The 27,477-nt window shown below is 36.8% G+C and overlaps 1 long non-coding RNA gene across 1 annotated transcript; it reads left to right on the forward strand.

Moving 5' to 3' along the window:
- Positions 1-11,264: 11,264 nt before the first annotated feature.
- On the forward strand, positions 11,265-20,858 carry LOC140841341 (uncharacterized). The gene is made up of 3 exons (XR_012120138.1): positions 11,265-11,332; positions 12,355-12,589; positions 20,820-20,858. It is a non-coding gene; the product is annotated as an uncharacterized lncRNA (long non-coding RNA).
- Positions 20,859-27,477: the final 6,619 nt, after the last annotated feature.

Here is a 27,477-nt window from a genome sequence, read left to right on the forward strand (position 1 = left end):
CAGTTTGGATCAGCAAGAGCTTCATCAGTCTTCTTGGGTTCTAGTTGTGATACGAAAGCTGAATGAATGAATAGATTGAGCATCTGATTTCTTGTTCTTACTGGATCAGATGGATTACCTATTACCAACTCTGGAGGGTGTGATTTCTTCCATCTGAGTTCAGCATTTGTTGTTTCTATATCAGCAATTTCTTCAGTAGGTAACTGAGTGTCTTCAGTTTCTGTTGACGCTAATTCAGTTGGCAACTGATTCTCATTTGGCTGCTCTATTAACTGATCATTAGGAACAGCTTCTGGTTCTTCTGGTTGATCTAATACTTCTGGTTCAGGTGTTTGGAGGTTGCTTTGATTGATATGGATGTCTTCTTCATCATCATCATCCAAGCTTATATCTGTAAATCTATCAGCTAGCTCAACTTGATCAGTTGGCTTATCAGTTAGTACAGTTTCATCAAAAACAACATGGATAGATTCCTCAACATTTAAAGTATTTTTGTTGAAGAATCTATAAGCTTTACTCACTGAAGAATAACCAAGAAATATTCCTTCTACAGATTTAGCATCAAAGGCTTTTAAATGAGTTTTACCATTGACAAGTATAAAACATCTGCACCCGAATATTTTGAAGTAGGAAACCACACTTTTTCTTCCATGCCAGATCTCATAAGGTGTTTTCATATGATTCTTATTAATCATTGATCTGTTTTGAGTGTAACACGCAGTGTTCACTGCTTCTGCCCAAAACCTTTGAGAGATACTAGAATCAGCAAGCATTGTTCCAGCAGTCTCTTTGAGGGTACGATTTCTCTTTTCAGCTACACCATTTTGCTGAGGAGTTCTAGCTGCTGAAAGCTCATGCTTGATTCCAGTATTCTCTAAATAAAGAATTTGATTGATAAATTCAGTTCCTTGATTGGATCCGATTCTGTCAATTCCAACTGATTTTTCATTTAATAATCTTTTGAAAAGCTTAATCAGTGGAGCAGCAGTTTGGTCTTTGGACTTGAACCCAAGTGAATCTTGAAAAGTCATCTACAACCACCAAGGTGTATTTCATTCCCCCTAAGCTCATGACTGGTATTGGACCAAATAGATCCATATGTAACAGCTCTAAGCATCGGGAAGAAGATTTACGACCCTTGTTCTTAAAAGAAGATTTGATTTGTTTACCAAACTGACATGCTGAGCAAATTTTGTCTTTGATAAAATCCATTTTGGGCAATCTAGTAACAAGATCGTGGTTACTCAAATATGCAATAGACTTGAAGTTCAGGTGGTTTAATCTCTTATGTCACAACCAGTTTTTAGAGGATTTTGAAGCAATAAAACATACTGGTGCATAAGGTTGATCATTCCAGCTGACTTTATAAGTGTTTCCACACCTTTTGCCAGTTAGGATGATCTCTTCAGTTGAGCTTTTGACTGAACAAGAATGTTTGTCAAACTGAACTGAGAACCCATTATCGCATAATTGACTGATGCTGATCAGATTATACTTGAGATTCTCAACTAATAATACGTCATTAATGGTGAAGTTACCATGGATAAGCTTACCCTTACCCACAGTTTTACCTTTAGAATTATCTCCAAAACTATGTTTGGTCCAGTGTACTTAACCGGTTGAGATAATAATTTTGAATCTCCTGTCATGTGGCGTGAACATCCACTATCCAAGTACCATATAGATTCAATGCTTTTACCTGTTACCTGCAATCACACACAAGATAAGATTCTGGTACCTTTCTTCTATTTGGGTCCAAAGTTGATTAGTCCTTTAGGAATCCAGACTTGGATCAGTCTAACTGACCGTCCGGTTGCTGTATTCCAGATGGTCTTTCCCTGTCTGTGTGTGCTTTGTGTATGGTGTGCAGGAGATACAATATGTGATTTGTCCTTTTTCAACTGATTGTTCAGCCAGTATCTTTTCTGAACTGGCTTACTGTTGTAGTAATTTGAGTAGTCATTTGAGTAATTTTTGCTGAAAATTTTTGGTGGCTGACTTCGTGAGTCAGTCACAACTTTTGGGCTATAACCAATACCACATCTTTTGCTCTTGTTCATACTTTGAGTTGGCTGTTCAATCAGTTTACTTGGCTCAGCTTGTTCTTTTACCATAACTGATTTGACAAAGTGAATGTATTTCCCTTTATCCATATTCAGTTTTGGTCGAGTATCTTTGAGAGACATTTCATCTTGGTTACTGAACCTTAAACCAGTTTTATCAGTAACTGATTTTTGTGAGTTCTGTATATCAGTCAATGCAACAGATGATTTGTTCCAAGCCTGAATAAGCTCAGTTTGCTTTGAATTTTCAAGCATCAACTTTTGAATCATTAATTGATCATTGCTTCTTTCAGTATTGAGTTCAGCAATTTCCTTTTTCAGACTCAACATGTCAACTGATTCATCAGTTGTAGTCTTATTGTCAATAGGATCATTTTGCTTTGCTCTGGCCTTTTCAAATAATAAGGCAAGCTTATGATACTCACTGACCATGTCATGCAATGTTGAAATAAGTTCTTCTCTCGTAAAATCAGTTGAGCTAAAATCAAATACCTGTTGACTGCTGGATTCCAGTTCTGTGTCACCAGCCATCAGACATTTCACTTCCTCTTCATTGTCACTAGAACTGCATGAAGTTTCTGGTTCTGAATCCTCGCTGTCAGTGTCTGCCCACTTTGATTTGCTCTCTTCAGCCAATAGCACTACATTCTTCTTCCTGGAGAACTTCTTATCATCTTTGGATCTCATTTTGTGCTCATATGATTTCTTTCTTCTTTCATTTGAGCCTTGACTGTCTTTCTTTGGTTTGGTACAGTCAGCAATGAAGTGACCTGGTTTGCCACAGTTGTAGCAAGCGTTTGATTCTTCCTTGGAATTGCTTCTTTGGTATTTATTTTGAAAGTTTCCTTGATTTTTCCTCATAAATCTGCCAAACTTTTTGATGAACAATGACATGGCATCATTTTTTAGTTGATCAGCAGCTTTTTCAACTGAACCAGTTGGTTCTGTTCTAACAGCAGCTAAGGCAGTTGTGACTGCTGGAGTAGAAGATTCTCCTTCTCGAGTTTGCAGCTCAAACTCGTAGGCTTTCAAATCAGCAAATAGGTCATGAAGCTCAACTTTGTTCAGATCCTTGGATTCCCTCATTGCCATGGTCTTCACGTCCCACTCCTTGGGAAGACATCTGATTATCTTCAATGCAACTTCTTTGTTTGAGTACACTTTTCCAAGTGTATTTAGTTCATTGATGATGCAGCTGGTTCTTTCATCATAACCATGCATCGTTTCACCAACTCTCATTTTGATATTGTCAAACTTCTGAACATCAACAGAAAGTTTGTTTTCTTTGGTTTGTTCGTTCCCTTCGCAGAGCTGGATCAGCTTCTCCCAAATCTCTTTGGCTGTCTTGCACATTTTGATTTTGCTGAAAGTAACTTTGTCCAACGTCTTGTATAGTATATCCTTTGCCACATTATCCAAGTTGGTTTTTCTTTTATCCTTTGTGGTCCATTCTTCTTTGGGCTTTTCTATACGATGAGGTGCCCCATCAGTAATGGCAACAACTGCGTTGGCTTTCAAATCTTCATGGGTCCGTCAGTTATAACGTACCACATATCATCATCTTTTGCAGCTAGGTGAGCCTGCATCCTGATCTTCCAATCATCGAAGTCTTCTCTAGAGAACATAGGAATCTTGTTGAATGAAGACATAATGAACAATTTGAGTATAGATATTCTGAGACGAGATATAACCGCTCTGATACCACTTGAAAGGATCGGTTAAACTCATAAAGAGTGTTTAAAAGGGGGGTTGAATAAACACTTCTCGAATTTAAGTATTCTTAGACAATATGAGTTCAGTTATGTTACAAACTGATACTAAATATCCCGTCGGTCAATGACAATCAGTTAAACTGAACAAAACAGTTGCGGAAAATAAACTGACTGAAAGATAGAGTATCTAACTGAAAAGTAACGACTAAAGTAAAAATAACACAATATGTTTCTGGATGTTCGGAGACTTGAATAACTCCTACGTCACCCCTTCTATCACGAAGATAGGATATCCACTAAAAGACTTTGATCAAATACACGATACTGTACTGACCCACTTCAGTTTGGACTTATCATTTAGCCACAACTGAAACTCTTAGTATATAATACTTTTAAAGATCGTAACTGATCTTAGCACAACTTAGAAAAACTATCAAATATTACAAAGTGCTATTTAAGCTCGAGAATTTAGCCTTGAATGCTACTGATAAAACTAGCAAACGAGAGCTTTTGGCTTCTGAGTATGAGTAGATATTTTAGCAGCGTAACAGCAAGTAGAATGAGATAGCTAATATCAGTTTTTTGTGCTTCGGCTGCTTCCTTCGATTATTTATAGGCTTCTCTCTTAACGGTAACATTAAAAGATATTTGAATATTCTAACCTTTGATTGCACGTCGATATACTCTGCCAGTCGTACACTGCTTTTTCTGAAATGCGGCGTTCCACTATAAGTTTCAGGTAGTTGTACTATTTGTCGGTTGTTGATTTCAACTAATGACGTGTACAGCTGAGAGATTAGCTGGTAAAGAATCAGTTGACGAGAATGAACTTCAGTTGTATCGATCAGTTAACTGAATTCAGCTGATGACGTGTTCAGTTGACGATCAGTTCAGTTGCTTAGTTCAGTTGGTTCATCTTTTGTTAAAACACCGGAATTAAGTTTTCAACACCTTCTTTCCCCAACCTCGCCCCAATGAATAGGAGATCTACATTTCCTTCCATAGAGTGCCTCGAAAGGCGCCATCCTAATTGATGATTGGAAACTGTTATTGTAGGTGAACTCCACTAGAGGTAATTTCGGTTCCCAACTGCCATGGAAATCAATAACACATGCTCGCAGTAGATCCTCCAAAGTCTGAATAACTCTCTCCGACTGACCATCGGTTTGAGGATGGAATGTTGTACTGAACAATAACTTGGTCCCAAACGTTGCATGCAGGCTCTTCCAAAAAGATGAAGTAAATCGCGGGTCTCTGTCACAAACAATAGAAACTGAAATCCCATGCAGACGAACTATCTCCCGAATATACAATTCTGCATACTGGACCATGGTGAATGTCGTCTTAATAGGTAGAAAATGAGCTGATTTCGTAAGACGATCAACTATAACCCAAATGTCATTCAATCCTTTCACAGTCTTCGGCAATCCCACTACAAAGTCCATAGTGATATTCTCCCATTTCCACTAGGGAATAGGGAGTGGCTTTAATTTCCCCGCTGGTCTCAGATGTTCTGCCTTGACTTGCTGACAAGTCAAACACTCGGATACGAATCTCAAAATGTCTCTCTTCATGCCTGGCCACCAGTATAACAACTGCAAATCTCTATACATCTTTGTACTGCCCGGATGAATGAAATATGGTGTGTCATGGGCTTCCTTCATAATAAGACCTCTCAAGGAATCGTCACTAGGAACCCATAGACTGGTCTCGATAACAGACTAAACCATCCACCACTGAGTATAAATTCCGGCCCTTGGCTTCATCTCTTGCTCTCCACTTTTGCAACTGCTCATCAGTAGACTGTCCGTCTCGGATTTTATCTCTCAATGTCGACTGGACTGATAATGTGGCAAGATTAGGGGCCTCGCCCCTAGCATATACTGCAAGCTCAAACCGCTGCATCTCGGACTGCAACGGTCTCTGAAGAGATAGGTGAGTGATAACTGCTGCTTTTCTACTCAATGTGTCTGCTACAACGTTAGCTTTCCCCGGATGGTAGCTAATGTCACAATCGTAATCCTTCACCAACTCAAGCCATCTGCGCTGTCTCATATTCAACTCCTTTTGGGTGAAGAAGTATTTCAAACTTTTATGATCGGTGAATATTTTGTACTTCTCCCCATAAAGGCAGTGTCTCCAAATTTTTAGTGCGAAGACTACTGCTGCAAGCTCAAGATCGTGAGTAGGGTAGTTCTTTTCATGGATTTTCAACTGCCGCGACGCATAGGCGATAACTCGGTCGTTTTGCATCAGAACTGCGCCCAAACCAAGTTTAGAAGCGTCGGTATAAAGAACATACTCCCCTTGCCTCAATGGCATAGATAACACTGGTGCTGATATCAAGGCAGCTTCAACTTGTCAAAACTGTCTTGACACTCGGGTCCCCAATTAAACTTTGCATTTTTCTTTGTCAAGGCGGTCATAGGTACCGCTATAGATGAGAACCCCTGCATAAACTTGTGGTAATAGCCAGCTAGTCCCAAGAAACTGCGAATCTCGGTGACACTCTTTGGCACTGGCCACTCTTTCACTGCTTCTACCTTACTTGGATCAACTTCCACTCCACTGCTGGAAATAATGTGGCCTAAAAACGCCACTCTATCAAGCCAAAACTCGCACTTGCTGAATTTCTCAAAATGCTTCCTGTCTAACAGTACTTGCAATGCGGTCCTCAAATGGCGACTATGCTCCTCTCTGCTCTTGGAATAGATCAATATGTCGTCAATGAAGACAATAATAAACTGATCCAGATACGGCTGAAATACGCGATTCATGAGATCCATGAAGATCGCTGGCGCATTGGTCAACCCGAATGGCATGAACAGAAACTCATAGTGCCCATACCTAGTTCTGAATGCTGTCTTATGGACATCTGCTTCTTTCACTTTCAACTGATGGTATCCCGAACGCAGATCAATCTTAGAGAAAATCGATGCTCCTTGCAACTGGTCAAATAAATCCTCGATTCTTGGCAGTGGATACTTATTTTTGATAGTGACCCTATTGAGCTCCCGATAATCGATGCAAAGACGCATACTACCATATTTCTTTTTCACAAATAATACCGGTGCGCCCCATGGAGAGTAACTAGGGCGAATGAAACCCTTGTCCAACAAGTCCTGAATTTGATCTTTTAATTCTTTCATTTCGGCAGGTGCTAGACGATAAGGTGCCTTTGATATAGGAACTGTTCCCGACATTAGATCAATAGAGAATTCCACTTCACGATCGGGCGGAATGCCAGAAACGTCCTCGGGAAAGACGCTAGGAAAATCTCTCACAATAGCAACATCCTCTAACTTCTGATCGATAGGCTCATGAGCAGTAGTGACACATGCTAGATAAGCTGAGCATCCACGCTTAATAAGCTTCCTCGCACATAAACAAGAGATAATGTGCGGCATTTGCTTGTTCCTCGCCGCCTAAAAAATAAAAGGTTTACCATTAGGCGGTCGAATAGACACTGATCGCTGACTGAAATCAATCGAAGCTCCATTCACTGATATCCAATCCATCCCAAGTATAATATCGAATTCGGACATAGGGAGCACAATAAGATCTGCCCGAACTACATCTTTGAATAAACGAAGCTCCAGATTCTTGACAATCTTAGAAGTGAGCATCTGATCACTGGATGGAATCGAAACCTTGAAACCCAAACCCATATCTTGAGGAGTAATATTCAGCCTTTTGATGAATGTTTCAGATATGAAAGAATGTGTAGCTCCTGAATCTAGCAATGCATAGGTAGTTACACCTAGAATGATAATCCTTCCTGCGGTGAAAGATGTCTTTTAGATCTTTTCGAGTTGAAACTTAAGGATTCCACTATCATTAATTTCCCAATTCACAAGAAGATTGCATGTTGAGCTTAAGAATTTCATGAAAATTGTATTTTAGCCCTTACATTTTCGAACTTTATGCATTCTAGTCCCCCAATTTTGGATAATTGCAATTTGGCCCTTAAATTTTCGCATAATCTCATTTTTAGTCCCTTAAAATTTTCGGAAATTACTCCTTAGTACTCAAGGTTTCGGTAGTTACAATTGAGCCCTTAATATTACAATTATTTACATTTCGGTCCCTCAAATCTCGGAATTCGCATTTAGCCCTCAAATTTTGGATTACGCACGTTAAACCCCCAAGATTTCGAAAATTATATTTCGGTTCTCAAATTTTGGAATTTGCACAATGATCCTTGCCAATAATTTGAAAATACCAAGAAAGTCCCTTAGTTAAGATATTCTTAAATTTGGCCCTAAAACTTTTTATTTGGAAATATTACATCCTTAACATAAAATAAGGCACAAAATTCATAACATTTTCTAGGGTTCTTAAAATCATATCTTAAACACAACTAAGTAGGACATGCAATCTAAGTTCCACTAGGTTAAATCTTGCTTCCGAAATCAATTCTAGTAACCAATTTAACATTTCATGCAAGAATAGGCAATATAAAAATGTTAAATCACTAGGTTACCTGTGATAAGAGTAGTGTCTGCTTCTTCAGCATTCATGACGTAAGCTCGTCCTACAGTAGGTGCCTTTCTCTTTAGGCAATCAGCAACTTGTGCCCATTTTCCTTGCAGTAGAAACACTTGTATAAAATGTACTAGAATTTTTTTTTTCAAAAAAAAATTCGGCCAACACATGAAAATATTTTAAATAAAATATTTTGCCCATGATCTAGAACATTCACTAGCTAGCATTTTAAAATCAAGTGCAATAGTCATAAAAATAAAATCATCGCATGTTATACCAAATCTAAAAAGTAATAAATTTGAAATGTGTAGCCCATACTAAACCTCTCAAAGCATAAAAAAAATCTTAAAATCTTTAAAGAAATCATGAATCATAAAATCGTAAATGCGGAAACAGTAGAAACGCTAGTCCTCGGGTTGCGTGCACCTTCAGTCCAGTCAATCACCCGTCAAGGCCTCCCTCAACCTCACCTGCATCCATCACACCTAGTGAGTCTAAAGACTCAACACACCAAATCTTTGTAACAAATAATACATAATAAAACCACATGCAACAGTGAAAATACTTTTACGTAAAATAACATTTTCGTGATATGCATAACATGAACCTCACCTTTAGCTTTTCCTCAATCATAACATGACATAATCTTTTTCATGATCATAAACATTATCTTTTTCCTTTATTGAATTCAGATCGTTAATTGTGACTTTCCTCAATCCTCAAAGTTTATGGTACCATCTACATGAAACCACAGTACTGGGCGGCGGGGACATCAGCGACACAGGATCGTCAACTGAGCCTTGGTCTATCCTCAATCATAACCTCATATCCTCATATCTTCATAGTCACAATTACTTCACTTTCATCAATGTTTCCATGCTTTCATCACTTTATAAAATCGTGCATAAATATATTTTCTTTCGAAACCAAGCATGCAACATGTATTTTAAATGTCAACTTTTAATTATAAAATTCATGGACATTTAAAATAAATCATAAATAGATCATGCACATTTCATAAACATTTAAAAATGAACATGATATCATAAAAACAGCATTTAGGGCACTGCCATGACCTTTACTAATTTTAGGTGCAAGAAGACCGTTTTGCCCCTAATCGTGACATTTTACGTTTCTGACTTTTCTCTTGATTTCTTGACTCTAACATGTCCCAAATAATTATTTAAGCTTACATGAATTTTTTCGTAATTTTATTTAGCTTAAATAATATACTTTTTCATTTATCTTTAATTAACTGTTTTGAAGGTGTTTTAATCCCGAAAAATCCTAAACTTTAATATAAAATTCCTAAATTCAAAATTTAGTTCTTTTATATTATTTTAGCTTTTATGAACCATGACTCGACCCCCGAGAACCATTTTTTTCCAATTTTTCTTTATTTAAAAACCCTCATTTGACACCTAAACTTCGACCCCGAGCCAACTTTCGATTTTCACGAGTTACCCCCGAACCATGTTGGTCCAAAACTTGCCCAACCTCCTAAATTAACCTCCCGGACCCTAAGTTCACCAAGACACTGACCCAAACCATAAAAACGAGAACCCCCTATTTGACCCTATGTTGGCTGAGAGTTCTAAGGGTGGTAGGACTCTTCCTTTTGCTTTCAAGACCTAGCCGATGAGCCCAGGCCCCGAACCACTCACCCTCATACCTTCCTAAGACTCTAAAGACTCGTCCTAGCCCAGCCCCTGAGCCCTGGACCGAGCCCCCATCCCTGACTAAGCTCACGAAACCTGCACAGAATCGTGCACCTTCTCGGGTGGGAGTCCTTGCTTGCAAGGACTCCTCCCTGCCGTTCCAGACCGAGCCCTAGCATGGCTAGGACTCTCCCCCTGACACCACCTGACCCTAGGCTAGCCATGAACACCAGCCTAGGCCAGCCCTCCTTTTAAAACATGGAACCCGAAACCCTTAAAGTTCATGACAGCAAAACGAGTTTCTGTGTACAGCTTGTGGTGTACCATTTTGAGTGTGTTTAGGACTCTTTCAATTCGTGTAAAACCTCTCTTGATCGTGTCCTAACATCATGGCAGCCCCTTGCATGCAAGAACAATTTATTAGATCCAAAAATCATGAATTAACTACATGTCAGTGCATAAATCCGAAAATTTCAGAAAGTTTCTTTGTAATCTTCACGCATCCAATATTTAAACAATAGTATGACATGATGGATGAGTAAAGGAAGATTTAGGCATGCCTTTGCGTCGTAAACGCACGAAATACCGATGGCGACGAAGAACGGAGAGAACCGAGGCTAGCTTCCCTTAAAAGTTTCGAAGAAAATTGCTTCCCAAGGCTTGAGCAAGTGCCGCGACTGCTGCTGCGCCGAGGGGAGGGTTTTGTTTTTGATAAAATTGTGCGGCGTGAGTTTGAGAGTCTAGCGTAGGGTTTTTTTTGTGTGTTTTATATGCTAATTAATTTATTAAGTAGACTTAAGGCCTAATTAGCTCCTAATTAAGCCCACTAGTGCTAGCTAGGTTTTAAATAAACTTATAAAAAAATGTTTTCATAACAATAATTAGTGAATTAAATAGCCGGACTGTTTAGAAGCTCGTATTTTGCTTGAGAATCCAACACCGATAAAATTAGTCCCGGCGTATAAAATCACCTCAAAATTCCATGTTTTCAAAAATATGAGAAAACCATCATCCTTATATTAAATAATTAAAAATAATTATTTAAATAAAACATTTTTACAATTTTTTTCAGTCCCCGGTCTCCGTTCCTCGATCGTCACTCGAATATCCTTTAAAATACAATTTATGAAGAATGACAATAAAATCATAATTAACAAGTAAGCATCTATGTCACATAATTAATTAGCAATTAAAATAACTTAATTTCCCATTTTTCATATTTTCTAGATTTGCATGCAGTTGAGTTACGTCGTCTTAATTTTTGGACTTTACATAGTCGCTACGCTATCAATTTTTTCGCAATTTCGGTTTTTTATTGTTTTGTACTAAATTTTTTTCATATTAATTTCGTAGATTTGCTCGTCTGTGTTATCTTCTAGCGTTACATAGATCTGCATATCTTCGTACATGTCAGGTTTTTAAAACGGTTTTTTACATAAAATGTAATATTTAGTTTTTGCGTTGTAGTTTGTTAATGAATTATAGCGTAGTACTTTATTTATGAATTTTAGAATAGTAGATTATTAATTTTGTAAATCAAGAGTGAATTTTTTTTTTTTAAAACCGTAGCTTCGTTAAGCTACGGTTTATTTAAAAATCTTCGCTTAATATAGCGATGGTTTTATAAAGACCAATTTTGTAAATCAAGATTGAATTTTTTTTAAAACCGTAGCTTCGTTAAGCTACGGTTTATTTAAAAATCTTCGCTTAATATATCGACGGTTTTATAAAGACCGTCGCTTAATATAGCGACGATTTTATAAAAACCGTCGTTAAATATAGCGACGGTTTTAAAAACCGTTGGTACTAGCGACTGTTTTCTATAAACCGTCGTAAATTGTCTATAAATTTGCCATTCCTCCCTCCATTTATTTCTCAACCACTTTTAACAAAAATCAGCTCAAAACAACAATGGTGATCTATCGTTAAAGATAGAAAGAAATTTATCATATTTCAATCCAAATTGATTTTTAAAGTAAGATAACAATTGCGAGATACAATTTCTGACCAAATGTGATGTTGGAATTAATGACATGGATTTGAGACAAAAATCAACATTATTGTTTGGGAACAAAATACAGATGGAATAGGAAAAACAATTGTTCAGATGGGTGCATTATCATCAATCCCATTTTAAAGTTTCACAAACTTCTATAAGATCGTCTCACGAGTCAATTTTGTGAGACAAATCATCTATCCGATCCAGGTCGTGGAAATGTATTACTTTTTATAAAAAAAAAGTATTAGATTTAACTCCAAGTATAGACTGGATCTATCCGTCTCACAAATATAAATCTGCTAAACTGTCTTACAAGAGACATACCCCTAAATTTTTTGATATATGTGAAATTATTTTTAATTAATATTTATATACAACTTTTTGGAGGATTGCACCTCTGATGCAGTAAAAATTGACCAAATCGTAATTTTTTTTAGCTAGGAGAGTTTTGTTGAATTAGGTCTCAGACTCGGGACTTCCTTTCAAATTTGAGATTTCTGGCATTCGACCAGTTGCCCTAGCTTCGCCCAATCTCACATCGATTCACTTTACCGCAGCAGCACTAGAATCTGGCCTCGATAGCCTCGGCCGTAGCATTGTCAGAATCCTCTTCTTTTATCCGTCTGTTGGCGCGCCGAAAGACGGCGGGTAAGAAATCAACACTTACGAAAGGTTGGGCTGCTTTCCAATTATTTTACTCTAACAAAATTCTTCAAATTGAGTCCTCTATGTTAATGTTTTCTCTTTTTCTCATGTAACCATCCTCCTTTGGGATTCCTCTTTCCAAATCCTAGTGTCAGCTACCATAAAATTGTAATCAGGGAATTTTTGTGTTCTTGATTTGTTAATTGTTTTTTTTACATTCTATTGATTTTTTTTATTGTAGTTACCAATTTTTATGTCTGAGATTGATTTTTTGGGATCTTGAATTCTTTGATTTTGCAGTTTTGTGTGTTGAGAAGAAATTGATTTGTTTTCCTTGTTTTTAATCAAGTTTTAAACAGAATTCAGTTCTATATTTTGAAAGCCATGTTAATTTGATGTTTCCATATTTTAAATTATGTCAGTTTACTTGAAATTTAGATTTTTAGTTGTTTCACAATCCCAGAAATTTGGTAAGTTTTAAACTTGCTTTCCATATGATTAAGTTATTTAGATCATGACATTGAAAACTCTTATTTAGATCATGATTAAGTTATCCCAGAAAGTTGGTAAGTTTTAAACTTGCTTTCCATAAGTTAGTTAGAAAGGCCGAACACATTTTGTTGCCAGGATCCCAACTCCTAACGACAATTGTGACGGGTGCACACTAGCTAGGGACAACACACCCGCATTGTCTTGACAGAGTAGGGATTGGATGATGGCTGGAAGACCATGTTTCGGCGGGCCGAAACCAAAATTCCGTAAATATTTTTTGTCTTGCTAATGATTAGAAGGTTTCGATTCTTGGTTTTGGTGTGGTTTTGTTTTGAGCTGATTTTGTTAAAAGTGGGAGTGGTAAATTTACAAAAAATTTGCGCCGATCTACATCGGCGACGGTTTTATGAACCGTCGCTAGATTGGCGACATTGTAAATTTTCTTCCCGTTCCTCCCTCCATTTTCGCTAGATTTTGCTTAAAACCGTCGTAAATTTTCTTCCCATTCCTCCCTCCATTTTTCTCCGCACCCTTTTCCTTCTGTGATAAATTTTTCTCTCTTAAGATGATTTTTAGTTTCGAGTTGGGGCAAGTTTTTTAGCTTCAATTCTTAGTGTAGGTCGTTTTCCAGCTGATTTTTTTGTGCGTTCACAGTGCTCCGGCGTCTTCTACGGTCAGATTATAAGTTTGTTGTAGATTTATAAATAGTTTAATTTTTTTATTGCATGTTATTTAGAAATTAAATAATATATATACATGTTTGTTATTAAAATATTATATAACTACCCGGGAAGTAGAAGGGACACGGTCTCCGTGCCCAGGTCCGGCTCCAGGTCCGTGTAGGTGCGCAAGAAGGAATACTCGGAAAGAAGTGGGGACACGGACCCCGTGCTAGGGTCCGTCTATGGGTCCGTGTAGGGGCGCAAATTTGACACTCTGAAGGAAACAAAGGCACGGACCCCGTGTAAGGGTCCATGTACGGGTCCGTGTACCTGCGCAAGTTTGAAATCCACGAAAATTTAATACATGTATTGCTTCTCGATCGTGCGGACTATAAACTGACACCTCGAGACCCATCCTAAAGTGATACCACATTGATACAACCTGTGCAAACACCCCGAAATCACGACGTCCATCCTAACACAATATAATCTCATAAACACGGAATTTGACACCAATCGTTTCCGACGACTTCTAATGAATTCAAGTGCCTATCGACACTTATCGGCATACAAAATACCAACCCAACATCATACTAATCATACCTAGACGCAGCAGCGATCACCCGTCGATCCCCAACGAAGCCTGCAACAATAAAACTTCAAAAACAGATTAATACATAATTTTCTGAAAAACACAGTTTGAGCAGTCCCACGAAAAACGTCATTACTCACTCAATTATTATCCAAATATTTCAAATTTACTGTCAAATCGAAGGTATCAAAAAGTTCTACAATTTTCGTGTTGAAAGTTTTCTCAGAATCACGACCGAACAATCGCAGTATTTAAAAAGGCAGTAAAAACGAGTTTTCAGATCTAAAACTTATTTCAAAACTGATCCAAACCATTTTCCGCTCAAACAACGAACGTCATACATGAATTTTTAACCATAAAAATAACGCAACACATAATATGATGAGATCGATGCAGAAACAACAGAATATATGTGCCTTTGAATCTTTAACGTTACCGAAACGACGATACCGAAGCAAGGGAAGATGCGAGGTTTGTCCGGGACGAACGTGGCACTAATTTCTTGCAATAAAACCACCGAAAACTTGCTGGAAAAATCGAATGGAAGGGAGTGTCGTAGAGCGAACACTTGGGAGGGAGTGTACGTGGGTGTCGTAGAGCGAACACTGTTGCTTTGAAACGTTTGTACAATTTGGGTTTATGTTATGGTATGCTAGGATGAGTCTCGAGGTGTTGGTGCTTGGTCCGTATAATCGAGTCTAGAAGGATAAGCATTGGGTGTTCAGAATTTTCGTAAGTTCGCGATCACAGTGGGTACACGGACCCGTACACGGGGTCCGTGCCTTTGTTTTCTCCTCGACGTCTTTTTCCAGTATCTACACGGACCCCTACACGGATGAGGGCACGGGGTCCGTGCCTTTGGGTTTCACTTATTGTCTTTTTCCAGTGCCTACACGGACCCTCACCCGGACCCTGACACGGGGTCCGTGCCTTTGCTTCCTTTCGGTGTCTACTTCCAGTACCTACACGGACCCCTACACGGATGTAGGTACGGGGTCCGTGTCCTTCTATTTTTGGGAAAAATAATATAGTTTGTTTTGAGGTTGATGTCATGATTTAGGGCAAGGATTATCGAGGTCGTGTCATGGGAAATTTTAGAACGTCCTAAGTAATGATCGAACTCGAGAGTAAGTATGATTTTACGTTAAGTTATGTGAGTTGAGCATACAAGTTTATGTTAGTATGTTGCAGCAACGGCCCCGATCGAAGTCCAACGAATCCCTCAACGCCAAGTAAGTATGTATGACGTGCAATAAAATATGTTAAGTTTTTGAGGTATGCTAAATGTCTTGTGACCAAGTTATGTTAGGATTGGAAATCGTTAAATTATGAACGGGGACCAATCCGCCCGTTAAATTATGAATGGGTTAGATCGTGGTTGTGAAGCGTTAAATTATGAACGTGGATCAACTGGCCTGTTAAATTATGAACAGGGATCTTATGTATGCGGCAGTGGATACGTCCATGTCAGCCCAGTACTGTGGTATAGTCTGATCAGGCTCTTTTACGTTATGGGTCACTTGCTTTGAAACATCCTCTACGCAAAAATGATGACGTTATTTATGTTTACGTATGCAGTATGTTTATGAAAGTTTGAGTTATGGCACGTCGAAGTATGTATGTACGTATGTTCAAGTTTTAATGCGCAAGTTCAAGTTTCAATTATGTATGTCCTATTTTAAAGTTGCATGCGATCTTATTATGTAGTACTCGTTATTCCAGTTTATACGTGTTGAGTCTTTAGACTCACTAGACTTGATCGATGCAGGTGACTATGTTGAGGAGACGGGAGGTGATGACCAAGGGGCAGGCTTGGGCTGAGTGGCAGGCTAAACCCGAGGACCGCAAGTTTATGTTTATGCAAATTTTTAAAATACTCTGATGTTTTGATTTGAACGTGAGACGTTTTGAGACAGTTTATTTTAGCAAAATTTTATTGGTAACGGATGATTGTGAGATTTATTTTTATGAATGTTGAGTGACGACCGTATGAATGTTTTATTTAAGAAAATTTTTAATTTTTCCGCAAATTTTAAGTAGTGTAGAATACGGTTCGTTACAGAGACATTCCCCGGAACTATGCCATGGAGTGACTGGTCGGTGCAACTTCTGTAAACAGCAAGGACACTTTGCTAGAGTCTGTCCACAGAAAGGTGCCCGAAGATTTCAGGGAGCAGGATCATCTGGGGGTGGTGATCGAGAAACAGACCCGGGACATACTGAATGATACAGTGACAGGTACTGATCTTTTAGGATTAGATTGCATATGTATTGATATATACTAATGCATTCGTTACGATTATCTTTGACTGAGTTGCATTGATATACATTGTACCTGTTGGGTCTGTGTATACTGTAGTATTGAGTTTTGTTTTAATCTTTTGGAGGAAAAGATTGTTATCAGTGAACTCTGTAAATATCATATACTGCAGTAAAATGAGAATGAGATGGAATTAGATGATGTTGTACTTGTGTTGTTTGATTTTAACTATATTATTGATATATAATAACAAGTACAGAGTGAGTATAGATTCTTGCCAGGAGATGGTAAGATGTTGACCTGAAATGGCCAAAGAATAAATAAGGTACGGTAAGAATTCTCGATTTTGAATTCCTTGATATCCGTACTTTATGACTTGATGATTATCGAAAGGAATGGAGTAATTCCTTATATATTCAGTTGATTACTGAAATTGAGCATATCAGGAGCTGATTTGTCGATAGCAGGAGATTTGCTATAGTCTCTCAGATTTAAATTTTAGATTTGCTTTGTATCAGGGAGATGGATTACAGCCTTGATTCTATACCAGGTACTGGTGTTATTTTAGAATTCTGTATAGAATAATACTGAATGAATTAAAAGAATTGAGATAGCAGTTTGATGATTTATGGCTTGAGAGTTAGAGTTATATCTGAATATGTATTTCTCTATGAGATATCTCAGTTCTGTTAGGGGTTGATGAATCCTGTATTCAGAGGTATTCTGATGATTTTATACCGTGTATCTATGATGCGTTGATATACTCGTGATATAAGATTGATTGAATTGAATATCTTGTATGGAATAATCTGGGAGTTCAGATTATTGTATACAAAATGGTTTGGATATAACGATAGTTGAGGACAGTGATTACTGACTGAAACAACAGCAATAACAGATAATTATAATTGCTGGAGGTTGGTAGGTATTACTGTTATATGTATATATCTTGTTTGTGCCGAATATTCCGAATCTGGAATGACAGACAGGGTCAGAAGTGCACAGTGATCGATTCAGTATTCTTTTCCGTAACAGAACAGGTATGAAATTTGAAAGTATGGTTTTGATATAAACAAATGCAATCAGTTGTGGCAGAATATGTATTGAAATATCTGAATTGCCAACAGTTGAAGACAGAAAGATAGAGACAGAGATTAATTATCTTGATTGTCGATTCTCGAATAGAAATGGGAGTGCATTTCTATAAATTGTGTGATAACACTACTGAAATATTGACAAGACTGTGTGGTGATGTGATTATGATTGACAGATTTCTCGAATCTGCCTCTGTTATATTGTACAGGATGACGTACAAATATCACTAGCTGAATGAGAGGTATGTTAGAAACGGAGATCAGATTGTATTGAATGCCAAAGTTAATGATGTCAGACGGTGATTTTCGTTTGATTTTATACTTTTGGCTGAGTGCATGAGATGATACTTTATCTATGAATTATAGATTGACGGATAGTCGGAGTGAACTATCCTGATACTGGAGGATATTCAGTAGTTGTAGTGCGTGATTTTAGCACTAGTTGAAATAACTGAGTGTTATTTATGAATTTTCATACGACGATAGCTATCAAATGCGTATTGAGATAGCATTCTTAGAGATTTTGGTACAGAGAGAAACTGTTAATTTCCGTTGTATGAAGGATCTCTGCGATTTGATTTGATAGAATCAGGAGTATGATTCAGAAGAAAAATGAAAACAGCCCGGAATTTACTTTGACATAGGCCCATGTCGGATGATGACGATTGGTAATTGGAGCTGGAAATTGAATATATCCTTGACTAGGATTGATAAATAATGATACTGATTTGTTACAGACCTATTGATTGGCATATACGGATGCTGTATAGCCAATATTTTGCGATCGATTCTGTCACGAATCATTTCAAGTAGTATTATGACATTATACTTCTTGAATGAATGTTTTCCGTTTGGAGTCAAGATCCGGGAAAGAAAGATACTTCAGAATGATGTTAATGAAATGAGTTTGGATGTTAAACTCTGTTATACATTGCTTCTGATAGATCCGAATTAATTTAGTGAGAGTTCGAGGACGAACTCAGATCTAAGAGGGGGAGAAATGTAATGCCCGAAAAATTTAATTACCGTAATCTGAAATGATTTGGGTATGATTACCGTAATCTGGAATTAATCTGAAATGATTTATTAATTAATTACGGTAAATATAGACGGAACGGATCGGATCAAAACACATGAGGAAGGTGTAGATTGTGTGTGCAAAGAAATAAGTCGCGCACATGCGCAATGAGATGCGCGAGTCATGCGCGCATAGGACAGAAGCTTCCGCGCACATGCGCGGCGGGTAGGCGCGCACATGCGCGGCATGTTCAGTAGCATGAATGCCGAGACTGTAAGTCTCGCGCATCTGCGCGAAGTAGTGCGCGCATATGCACGAGCACTCCAGTAGGTCTCGCGCATATGCGCGACTTGTGTTCGCGCATATGCGCGAGCAGTCGGGTAGCACGGATAAGGCTCTCGGCGCATATGCGCGGAATTGTGCGCGCATATGCGCCAGTCATGCAGAACGAATGAATGCCACTTGGACTCTAGTATGTTGCGTGGGTGTATATATATATATATATATACATGTAAACGTAATCTTCAGAAATCGGAATCGAGAGGAAAGCTTTGAATTTGATTTTTTGATTTCAATGTGCGATCGATCCGTCCGTCAGATTTTAAATCCGAATTCAGTACCGAGTTCCTATCAACGTAGACTACAACTGGACGTAAGTTTTGCTACGTTTAGACATGTTTTGAATTTATGATATTGTCTAAATTGAATAGGAGTTAGATATGACGCTCTTGACATAGTAGACATCGTATATCTGAAGTCAGATTGAAGAACGGACTATGTATGGAATTGTTATGAATTTTCAGAGGTTATTCGATTGTAATATACTGAATTGATATCAGAATCATGGTATTATTGATTTTGTGATACTGTGATTGATATCTGATTTGTACTGTATCACTGGATATTGATATTAACCAGATTGGGATTAGTTGAATTGTTGATTTGTTTGTACTGATATGGTATTGCCGGGATTGCGGGATTGTACAGAATTGATATAGAAATTGGTATTGATATTGATTATGAGTTTCTGTATTATATCTGTAATGTTGGGATTGACGGGGTTACTGAGATTGTATTATTATACCGGCGAAACATCAGTGAATTGATATTGATCAGAACGGGCTTTGAATTGAGCTGTAGATTGACACAGTCTATTCGATATTGTGAATTCAGATTGACATGGACAGACGTGAAATGGAGTCTTCGTCTTCGTCAGATCATGAAGACAAAGGTATAAGTCAATGTGGTATTGGGAGATGGACTTGAGTCGGTTTAGACTTGGGTTTCCCTAAATCACATACTTTACTTTATTGTATTGATATTTGCAGTCATTGATTGATATACTTGTTCTCTTGATTTTAGACAGCAGGTATTAGAGGAGTAATCTTATGACAGAAGTTCCGTTAGTGGTGGGATCGCCACGGGCACATTGCACGATGTCATAAGATGGGTATTGGCGGATGTGCCAAAGACTGTCAGTGGATGTTGGTTATCGATGTGGATAGATTGATAGCTTCTTCTATTACTGTTAGTTGATATTATATCGATGTGGATAGATGTATAGCTTATTCTATTACTGTTGATTGATATTATGTCGATGTGGATAGATTCATCGTTCCTTCTATTACTGTCAATCGATGTTATATCGATGTGAATAGAATCGGACTTTGTTCTATTACTGGTAATCGATATCCTATCAATGTGGATAGAATCAAGGCTTGCTCTATTACTGTTAATCGATAATATATCAATGTGGATAGAATCAGGGCTTCGTCTATTACTGTTAATCGATACTGTATCGGTGTGGATAGAACTGGAGTCTTTTCTATTACTGTTAATCGATACTCTATCGGCGTGGATAGAACTGGAGTCTTTTCTATTACTGATAGTCGATATATGCATACCAACTTCTGGAATCGGGATCCCTAGACTAGGATTGAGTCTAGTCTGAATTATGTAGCTACGAGTATTGTTGACAGGGTGCTATTAATTATGTTTCAAATTTGTTACATATTGTTGATACTTGATTACATGCTTTATATTTGTTTATATGATTGCATGTTTCATTGATTTATACTGGGAGTTATTCTCACCGGTTTATCCGGCTGTTGTCTTGTCTGTATGTGTACTTGACAACAGGTGGGACAGGTTCAGGGTCGAGGAGATGAGGAGAGATCGAGTTAGAGTGGAGACTTCGGACTTTGATCTGAGATAGGGTTTGAACACTTGACATTAGTTGTTAAACTCTAGTTTGAATAAATGTTTTGTAATACAGGATTTGTATTTTATATACTGAGATGTATATATGTTTTATTTCACTATTTTCCGCAATTTAAAAAGAAAAAAAAATTTAGACCCTGTTTTATAATTGATTAATTAGTCCCAATGATGATTAAGAAATTGATTAGCGTCCGGGTCCCCACAACATGCATTTGAGTTATTATTTAATTCTTTGTATTTTAGTTAAATTGTTTTAATTACATTAATTAATTATGTTGTGCATATTTGCATGTTTAAAAAATATTCTCCTACATGGTTGCATTAAAATGTATTTTTAAAAGATTATTCGAGTTGTGATCGAGGAACGGAGACCGAGGGCTGAAAAATAGAAAATGTTTTTATTAAACAATTATTTTTAATTATTTAAATTAATGGTGACGCTTTTTCTTATTTTTGAAAATATGGGGGTTTGAGGTGATTTTATACGCCGGGACGTAATTTTTATCCGTGTTGGATTTTCAACAAAAAAATACGAACTTTTCGGTAGCCCGGCTATTAAATTCACAATCTTATTTTACCAAAATAATTTTTAGTATTTTAATTAAACACTTTGGGCCTAATTAATTTTCTTAATGGGCCTAAACCTTTGTTAGTGTTTAATTAGCTATTTAAAAACTAAAAACACACCCCATAACCTATTCATTCTCACGGCCACACACCCCAACAATTTACAAACTCTCCCTTGCACACAAGACACGGCACACACAATTATAATTAGAAAGTTTGAAGGTTCTTCAAGAAAAAAATAAAGCCATCGTCTCTTCGTCGCCGTTCTTCGTCGTCAACGGTTTTTCGTGCGTTTAAAACGCAAAGGCAAGCCATGTTCTCCTTTTTCTCATAGTAATTATTAAAAATCGTTTGTGTGAAAAACATGATGTACTTATGAATATTTTCGAAATATTTCACATACATGTTGTAAACTTATGGTTTTATATCCCAAATTCATGTTTAATTTACGTTGAAGGGGCTGCCATGATTAGGGAAAGATCAAGTAAGTTTTTTTACATGCTTTAGGGTCCTATACACACACCATACGCGCTGCTAGCATGAAGAGAACAAGGCTTGAAACCATGGGTAGAGAACAGCAGATAGGGCCGAGAGTTTTCTAAGGGGTGTGTGTGTGCTTATTGTGGTTCCCTTGATCGATCACTTTGCATGGGGCTTAGGGGTGCAACCAGGTCTCGAGGAGGGCTCGTGCTGGTCGTGGTTAAGGGTCCTAGCATGGCTAGGACCCCTTGTGCACAGCATAGGAGGAGTCCCATGGAACAGAGACTCCTCGCGCGGGCTGGTGGAAGCGATAGAAGCCCAGGGGGCTTGCTGCTGGGGTTGGGTGGTTCAGGATAGGTTCATCAGAGTCTTAGGGTCATGGGTAGGGGTCGGTGCAAGTGGGTAGGCTTTGGCTCGAAGGAACACGATGAAACGTGAGAGAAGCAAACACGCGAGGACTGCTGTGATGTTTGGGGCTCGCTGTGGGGGTTCAGGGGCTGGGCAAGGTCTGGGCTGGGTCTGGGCGCGGTCCAAGGATGGTTAGGGTCAGGTTGGTTCACTGGTTAAGGGGCTGGAATAGTCCTAGTGGCACCAGGAAACCAAGGCGCGAGAATCTCCATGAGCGCAGATTGTGTAGCTTAGTTCCAGGTGAGTTTGAGCGAGCCTGGGCTAGTTTCAGGGGCTTAAGCTTGCACAGTAGGGTCCCTAGATAGGTTAGCTAGGTTTTGGCTCAAGGTGGCTCGGGTAAATTAGGAGATGGCTCGGTGTGTACGTTAGGGTGTCAATTTCGAAAATTCACAGGCTAAAAATAGATCCAAGGGTCCATGGGGGTGGCTCATGACTTGAAAGGGTAGAATAATTATTAAAATTGCTATGTTTAAAATTTGGGATCAAAATAACGAGTTTTGGATTTATTGAGGATTTAATCGTCGCACGAAACGTTAATTAACGAGTTAATTGAAACACCTAGTTTATGCTTTATAAAATTATGAAAAATTATATTTAAGCTTAAATAATTTTTAGAAGTCTAAGTTTTTAATTTGGGAATTTTATAAAAAGGTTTGGTTTAATTCGTGATTAAAATGCATTAATACGTCACATTTAAAGATTAATTTAATAGTCATCGAATTAAGCTAAATAAAAATATGAGAAAATTTTTGTAAGCTTAAATAATTATTTGGGACATGTTAGAGTCAATGAAATTAAGAAAATGTCTAAAACGAGAAATTTTACATCCAGGGGTAAAACGTTCTTTTTACACCTAGAAATTAGTAAACATCATGGCAGTACCCTGAATGCTGTTTTATATGCTAATATGATTACTTAAAATGTTATTGAATTTTTATGATGTTGATTTTAAGACGTTTGTGGCATTTTATGATTTTTAAGATGTTAAAACGTCTATTTTAAAGGTTTAAGGATTTTTAATATGCTAAAATGTTTATTTAAAATTTTTATATGTGTTTATGATTTTAATATGTTAAATTATGATTTTTAAATGTCTATGATTTTTATCATTAAAAATAGGCATTTAAAAGACATGTTGCATGCTTGGTTTCAAAATAAAACGATATGTATATACATGATTTTTATTAAGTGATGATAACATGTTGAAGGATGTGAAGGGATTGTGACTGCTACATGTTGGAAATATCGTGAGGGTTATGGTCCCAGTGGGAGCCCGACGATCGTGTTTCCTTGGATATGGATACGAATACGAATATATGTAGGCCAATGCCCAGTTGACCGGTGAGAGTGTTGCTGGTGTCCCCGTCGCCCAGTACTGTGGTTTTCTTTAGATGGATCCATCGCCCAATACGTTTAAGAATACGAGTCACAATCACGATCTGACTTCAACAAACACGAACATAAATATGAATAGGAATACGAATATAGATACGAATATGAATATGTTTATGTGATATGTTTGTGTTTAGGAAATGTTTAAGTTTTGAAAAAGTTTAAAGTTTATGCATTATTAAGAAAATGATATTTTAAGTACAAGTATTTTTCACTGTTGCTTGTGGTTTTATACGTAGTATTTGATATCAAGAATATGACGTGTTGAGTCTTTAGACTTACTAGGTGTGATTGATGAAAGTGATTATGATGATTATGTTTATGGAGGTCTTGATGGTTGATCTGACTGGACTAAAGGTGCACGTAACCCGAGGACCAACGCTAGTTTTCCGCACTAGTTATGATTTATGATTTTAAGTGATGTTAAAGATATTTTTACGAAAATTTATTTATGAGTGATTTTTGAGAGGTTAGTATGAGCTATACTTTTCAAATAATGTTTTTAGGTTGGTAAATGTTTGACGATTTTATGCTTTAAAATATTTTCTTTTTGATTTTTAAATGGCATTTGGATGTTTATATTTAAAATAATGTCAAAAATATTTTATGGTTCGACCGATGCTAAGTGAGATTTAAAAAAAAAAAAATTCTAGCACGTTTTAAGAAAACGAATAGCAGACGTTTCAAAAATCATTTTAAACTTTAAATAAAATATTTAACAATTAAACAAATGCATGAGCTATACGTGTACTGAATTTGGGCACTACATAAGGAGTTTGTATATTAATTTTTTAAATTAATGAGTAATTGATAGCGATTAAGTAAAATACATCTTATTTATTCTTTGTAGGATAAAATGGATAACGATAGAAATTGGATATATCGTCGGTTGAAGAATGGATTTCTAACGAATTTGATTAGCGACCGTTTTTATAGAATTTTTTTTTATAGTGACTTATGATAATTCACTTTTCGTATTTTCAATTTTGAGTACACATATCTTTTAAAACACGTATAGTCAGGATATGTGTGCATTGGACATGTGTATTGAAAACACAAATCACCGAGGATTTTTGCGTCCGAGGATTTCACAGCCAATTAACTTAATTATTTCCAGTAACTTTCTACTCAAATCTTTTATTAATATTGTAAAAAAAATCTTTAATTATGAATGATTAAAAAATTGGTGTTTGTCCAAGTATTTGTAAAGCCCAATAAATAGTGGCCATTTGCCTGTTGAAACCCTAACTGCAACTCTTCTTCTATAACCAGGTTGTGTAATTTTCGTTTTGGTAATTTCAAGTGAATTGTGAATAGGATGGGGAATCCAAGTTGTAACCCGAAAATCAGATTACGTATAAGCCATGCATAATTGCTATTATTTAAATTAAAAATGAATATTTTATATAAATATGAAGTGTTTGATTTATTTTAATAGTTTTAAGTCATGACTATTTATTTTAAAGGTAGATGGTTTAGTTTTACCTTTTCAGGATAAATACGCGAGGCCGGACCGGAGTTGGAAATTAGAAATAAGATTAATACTAAAATATTTTTAAATTTAATTTAAAGTCAAGGAATAATTTAATTTAAAGAAAAAGAATGTTTTAGGATTTATTAAAATAATTAGAGCTAGGTTGTTAAATAAGTTCTTTAGATGAATATTTAATTAAAGCTTAAAGTAAAATGTGTAAACAATGGAGGATAAATTAATCTAAATATAATATGTTCAAGAAATTTAACATAGAATTTAAATAATTAAATATTTTTTAAAAAAAAAACATGCAATGTCATGCACGAGTTATCCTAAATTAATGGGTTAATTCACTAAAATAAACATAATGGTATTTAAAAACCTTAAACATTTAAGATACAAGGATTAAACAATATTATACCATGCAATAGCATCAACTTTCGGTCAACCTCTCTAGACAAATTCAAATGGTTAGTAACCCCCCATTCAAGGCACTTCTAAATGGACTTTATAGTGTATACATTCCTTTACCTTTAATTCACAAATTCAAATACTATTATCCACCTAATTACTCCTCAACCACTAGCCTAGGAAATTAGCTTGAAACGTACAACAAGAATAAGAATAAGAAAAGCTGCAGCCAAGGATGAGAAACAATTCAAATTCCTTCAACTCCTTCACTTGTAACTCCTATTTTAATGTATATTATGGAACGTTTAACACCACTATTAACATTCATCTTCCTTAACTACATATCCTACATCCTATATACTCGAAAATATCATAAGTGCAGCAGCTAAAAATCGTGCAACAACAGGAGAAAATAAGAAGAAGATACCAACTCCGTTCCGCCGCTCGTATTCGTCGTATCGGTTTGTTTTTGTGTCAAAACAAATTTCAGGCATGTATATATTGTTTCTTTGCTCTTCAATCAGGTCCTATGGATATTTTTAAAGCATTATATGTTCATGAATCACGCAACAACTCAAAATATTGACAGCAACTTGAGCTTTGGTTTTGGAGGTGGTTTGAGTTCTTGGCTGGCTTTTAGCCCATGGCCTTGGACTGGACAGGTACCTCAATGAGTTAGGAAAGTCATGTTTTTGTCTGTTCGTGATTTGGTCGAGTTTAGAGGTCGTACGAGAATTTACGGTGAAAGGTGCCAAAATGACTCTCGAAAGAGTGTTTTATGTTTTTGAATTCCTTTCACCTATTTTTGTGTTTTACAGTTATTAAAATATTTTTCAGCATGTTTGGGGTATTTTTAATCATGTTTAAACGTCGGTTTAATGTTGGTTTGGGTTGGTACGAAGCCATGGTTAAAAATCAAGTTGTTGGTCCGAATCGTCTCGTTTTTGGTTCTATTGTTAAGTTTTTGGCAAGTTAAGATTTATTGCATGTGTCACATATTAGAATTAAGTCGCAGCAAGCCTGGGAACGATTCAACTCATCCGGTAAAAAAATAAGGTTATAATGATATTACGTGTATAAAAATATAAAATGTTTATTTTTGAGATATATGCTATATGTCTTGTGGCCACCTTACATTTATGGGTTTGGAAGTCGGTAGGCGCAACCGAGGACCTCTCCGCCCATTGACTTACGACCGGTTTATGATTATGTATGGGTACAGACATCCAGTCCAAGGGCTGGGATTGATCTCTACCGCCTAGTATACTGTGGTTTAGTCTGATCAGGCGCTTACGTTATGTTATGGGCCACTTGCTTAGAAACATGATCTCTACCAGAAAAATTATGATATGTTATGACAGAGCTCTATTGAGCAAATCTTTTACGTATGAATTTTCAGATATGCACGTAGTTATAATTATTCATGATACGATTTTCACCGTACGTTCTACGATACTTTATTTTTATGATGCATGCGATTTTATGATATATTTACTTGTTATTCACGATATATACATGTTGAGTCTTTAGACTCACTAGACTTGATTGTTGTAGGTATTGATGAGGTCGAGACCACGGGCGGAGACCAGTGAGCGATCTTGGGACGGCTGTAGTAAACCCGAAGACCTCATGATTTAGTTTATGCACCTTTTATTATTTAAACTCAGTTTAATACGTTGGATTATTTTTAAATTGTTGGTTGAAAACAATATTTGCTTCCGCTGTTATTTTAAAGTTAAAATTATTTACATGTTTATTTTATAAATGAGGCAAGATGATTATTTATTTAGAAAATTTTTTATAATTCCGCAAAAATACAAGTACGAAATACGGGCCTTTACACAA

Source organism: Primulina eburnea, chromosome 9 (genome assembly GCF_022965805.1).
Source record: "Primulina eburnea isolate SZY01 chromosome 9, ASM2296580v1, whole genome shotgun sequence".
NCBI classification, from domain to species: Eukaryota; Viridiplantae; Streptophyta; class Magnoliopsida; order Lamiales; family Gesneriaceae; genus Primulina; species Primulina eburnea.